Below are 5,213 nucleotides of genomic sequence, written 5' to 3'. Positions count from 1 at the left end.
ATCTATCTGTGTGTATCTCTGTTACAGATGGAGTTGTAACCGTCTGTAACAAGGTCGATATCACATACATTTTTGCAGAGATGGAACCTATATGTGATAGGGTTTAAAATCTGTCTGTGATTGACCATTCTAAAGGTAGTATGTTGTTTTTAGTCTCACCTTGCTAGTGGAGGTGGAAAGGGCCAACTTAAAAGCAACCGTGTCCCTCGTCCCCTTAGCACATGTTGATGAAAGACCTAGAAGAACATGCACACTCACTTGCTTCACTGTGTCGAGACCATGGCCGAGGCAAAAGGCGTGGGCATATGAAACCTGCGTGAATGGTCTGTCGAAATTGGGTCTAATATCTTATGCAGGAGTGGCAAAATGGTCAGCATGGTTATATACGGAACTCGGTCGATTAAAATCCAATCGTGGCACTTCTCAACCACATGGTTCTCTCTATATATACCTACTGACTGCCACCACAAAAGACACACATGAGTTACAGTTTTGCCTCTTTCTCTCTGATGCACTGCCATATGTATCAAGCTGCTACATCCCATTACGCCTATGTGCACCGGCTATCGGGAGAGTAGGTCTTCAGAATCCATCACCCTATAGATCCTGCACTGGGGGAGGTCGAATATGGCTTTTGAGGAGCGCTCGATGCAACTGCTCATGATCTTCTTCATCTACGTCCCGATCATCGTCGTCTGCTACATCGACTACTCACGATCTGTTTTCTCTACATCGTCTTCATCATCATTTTCTGCATTGTTTACTTGATTCCATAATTGTATTTGGTCATTGAGTATATTAAAGAGATATAAAGTACTCATGTTACATAGATGTTTAGAATATACTCTGCTATTTGATTAGGATGCTTTATTAGTTTGTATTCATGATTTATTTAAGAATTAACTTAAATTTAGGTTGTGCAAACTGCTTGTAATCAGGATGGGGTTGCAGATGTAGCTCGGTCCGAGTCCTACCTTCCTATATCAATGCCTCAACGCTGATTGTGATTTGCCACCTAAGCTCTCGGGTCCCCCCCCCCCCCCGCCCCAAAAGAAAAGGGGCCATTTTCTGATGGCATAAAGGAGAATAGTGAGGATATGAGTGGAAAAGGAAAGTTTTTTTCTCCCCATCTTATCCATTCGTGGGACAATTTGTAAAGATATTATTATGGTTCAAAAATATTATTGGGTGTATTAGAATGGCATGAGAGAAAATGACTTAAGAATCCTCATAGTTTTCTTGTAAAGATGAACATTTTGTAGGGGTGATAAAATGGTATTGAATAAATGCATATGACAGAGGACCTTTTAAAATATGCATTCAAGCGTGCAACATCAAAATTATTAAAACTTTGCACTACTACTATAGAAAGAGTCATCCCTACCCCTTTCACTACTGGTTCGATAATAACTGGCAGTGATAATTTATCACTACCGGTTTGTAAGCTTAAGACGCACATAAAAAGCCGAACTAGCAAGAACTTACAGTGATAGTGATTATCACTGTCGGTTCTTATTACGAACCAGCAGTGATACATCACTACCAGTTAGTAACACGAACCGACAATAATAATTAACTTATCACTGCTGGTTTTTAGCTGGAACCGGCAGTGATACCAGTTCATAAAAAGATGTGTTTTTAATAACCAGCAGTGATAGCTCAAAAACAGTACGACTTCCGGCGCCTGCTTGCTCGGCTTCTCCTGAACACCTTTAAATTTAACTCTAGCACACTCGATCGCTCATGTCACTCTCACTCTCACACGCGCACACTCGATCTCTTCCACCCTCTCCTTTCCACTGCCGCCATCACTGCGCAATGGATTACAATCCACCACCTTCTCTCGCTCCGGCCACTCCACTGCCGCCTCCGCCACCACCATCTCTGGCCACACCTCCCACACCCACGCCATCGTCTGACAACGAGGCTCAGGCCCCACCGGAGAGCTCGGACGTGGCGCGGTCCTTAGACTCCGGAGCTCGGATGAAGAGGACGAAGATGAGGAGGAGCAGGAAGAGGAGGAGGCCGACATGTGGGAGGAGGAGGAAGTCGTGGACGATGATGACAACGACGTCAGCGACGAGGATGACAGAGACAACTACTTCTTCGTCGTCATGGTTGATCCCAAGTGGTCATGGTAGACGCGCACAAAGGGTTTAGGGTTCTTTTGCACGCGCGGCCGTGTCTTTTGTTTTTTGTGTACAATGATGGAGTTAGGAATTATTAATGACTTAACTAATTATTAGTGTGATTTAAACCAGTAATTCTAGAGATGAGTAATATAAAACTCAGATAAATTATTATCTGCCTATTTAAATTTAATTTTTTCCCCTGGATTGAGTATCACTGCTGGTTCGTAACCGGAACCATCAGTGATAGTTTGTATCACTTATCACTGTTGGTTCTTGATAGTCGGTTCAATAATCAACAGTAATACTTCCTCCGTTTCGCAATATTTGTCCATAGCCTCGGGAGTATCTGTCTCAAATTATTTATCCATTTCGGTAACCAATGATACTTTATGGTCTATTTTTCTACTATGCCCTTGAGTGCATGCATGCATTTACTCCAACGCTGATGAGTTACTTACTCTCATCCTTGTATTGATTAGGGGTAGCATGGCCATCTCTATGCATTTTTTCACTCGATTTTAGTATTCCTTGATTTGTACGTAATGGTGAGCATGGACAAATATTGCGAAACGAAGGGAGTATAGTTTTAAACCAGCAGTGATAATCATTTCTGTAGTAATGCACCTTATATTTCTTAATGGAAGGAGTACTGTAGAAGTTGCTTACAGAATACTTTTCCACTATTTTGTGCTCCCGCCCTTTTTGAATACTTGTCACTGTTGACCAAAGTTTTCACTTTCAAGTACAGATTTGTATGAACTATATATGAACACGGCACGGAAGCAATATTTTTCCACGAACCATCAATATTGAGCTTTCATGTCATCGATGTCGACATCATACTCCCTGATTAAGATCATATTTAGGGTTTTCCCTGTTCCAAGAAATCGAAGATGTGCACGGTAGAAACATCATAAAAGTTTCCATCATAGCGATGTTTCTTCGACTTGGCATTCAAAGTCAGTCCTACGCGCATGTAACCATCGATCGGAGAATTAATTGCTTGATAATTCTTCCAACCTTTCGGTAACCGATATGTTTCTTGGAATATTTTCCCAATTATCACCGATCTTTTTCGGTAGGCATGCACCTTCCGCTCTATTTCCAATGCTATCGAATATCATTGTACCCGTGGTGATGATGTGTTTCTTCAGTGACGCGTAACCATTGCTCACATCAATTTGTAAAGATATTATTATGGTTCAAAAATATTGGGTGTATTAGAATAGCATGAGACACTGCTATAGAACTAATCATAAGTATCGGCTCATCAGTGTCGGTTCGGCTAAAATTGATACTGATAGGGTATCACTGCTGGTTTGTAGCAAAACCAGACATCCACCCGTCCATTCAAATAAAAACCGGCATTGATTATTAGCATCAGTAATCAGTGCCGGTTTTTAATACTAACCGGCACTGATACTACTCATCGGATCCGAAATTTGTATTGAATCTATTTTAATCTCACAACCTCACATCCGTCAGCGGCTCGATTTTTTCCTGGCCACTCTCTTCTCTCTCATCGGGCTCCTCGATCTTATCCTCCCGGCCACTCTCTTCTCTTGCTCGTGCTGGCCTCTCTCTTCTCTCTTAGCCTCCTCTCTCTCAGTCTCCTCAATCTCCGGCCTCCTCCCCCACCAGCCTCCCCACCGGCCTCCCCCACCGGCCTCGCGAGATCCACGACAGAGGGTCCGAGGGCGGCGGGTCCAAGGGTGGTGAGATCCACGACGAAGGGTCCAAGGGCGCGGCAGCCGGTGGGTCCGAGGTAGTGGCAGCGGCGGCGCGGGTCCTCCACTACGCAGCGGTGGCGGTGGGTCCAAGGGCGGTGAGATCCACAGCTGAGGGTCCAAGGGCGGCGAGATCCACGACGGAGGGTCCAAGGGCAGCGAGTCCAAGGTCGCGGCAGCCGGCGGGTCCGAGGTAGTGGCGGTGGCAATAGTGCATCTGCCGGTGCTCCGATGCCTTCAACGCCCGCGAGGAAATGAAGATGCTCAAGCACCTCCGCGAGACCGGCACTGACCTGTTCGAACAGCCCAATGTCAGGAAGGCGATGTGCGATGTGCAACGGCCAAGCGGTGGCGGAGGGATCCAGGCACGTGCGGCGGCCGAGGGATCCAAGCGCGATGGCCGAGCGGCAGCAGGATCTATGCGTCTGTGCATGTGTTGTGGCGGCGGCCTTTGAGCCGCCGTGTTATCTTGTTTTGCATGTGTGCCCGGCAGTGCCTGGCGGCAGCGGCGACTGGAGCGGTCTCCCGCCATCACCAATTTTCTCCCTTTTTTTATTCTCTGGAAATGGTAACAGTGTTGGGTGGACAACCGGCACTGATAGTAGCCTACTATAAGTGTCGAGTAAAGAGTGCTGGTTGAAAAACCGGCAGTGAAGTTATTTTTCAAACAGCACTGATTTGTCTTTTTTAGTAGTGAGAGAAAATGACTTAAAAACCCATCATAGTTTTCTGGTAAAGATGAACATTTTGTATATGGGTGATAAATGGTATTGAATAAATGCATATGATAAAGAACCTTTCAAAATATGCATTCAAACATGCAGTATCAAAATTATTGAAACTTTGCGCCTTATATTTCTTAATGGAGGGAGTACTGTGGAAGTTGCTTATCAGAATACTTTTCCACTATTTCGTGCTCCCTCCCTTTTTGAATACTTCTCAGTGTTGACCAAAATTTTCACTTTCAAGTACAGATATGTGTGAACTATATATGACAAAACGGAGGAAGCAATACTTTTCCATGAACCTCCATATTGAGCGTTCATACTCCCTAATTAATTAAGATAATATATAGTGTTTTCTCCGTTCCAAGAAAATGAAGATTTGCACGGTAGAAACATCACAGAATTTTCCATCGTCATCGCGATGTTTCTTTGACTTGGCATTCAAAGTCAGTCATACGCGGCATGTAACTATCCATCGAAGAATTAATTGCTCGATAGTTCTTCCAACCTTTCTTTAAGCGATATTTTCCCAATTATCAGCGATATTTTTCCGTAGGCATGCTTGCATGCACTTTCTGCTCAATTTCCAGTGCTATGGAATATCAATGTGCCCCTGGTGACGGTGTGTT

Source organism: Phragmites australis, chromosome 7 (assembly GCF_958298935.1).
Source record: "Phragmites australis chromosome 7, lpPhrAust1.1, whole genome shotgun sequence".
NCBI lineage: Eukaryota > Viridiplantae > Streptophyta > Magnoliopsida > Poales > Poaceae > Phragmites > Phragmites australis.
Note: the sequence above shows the minus strand (reverse complement) of the source record.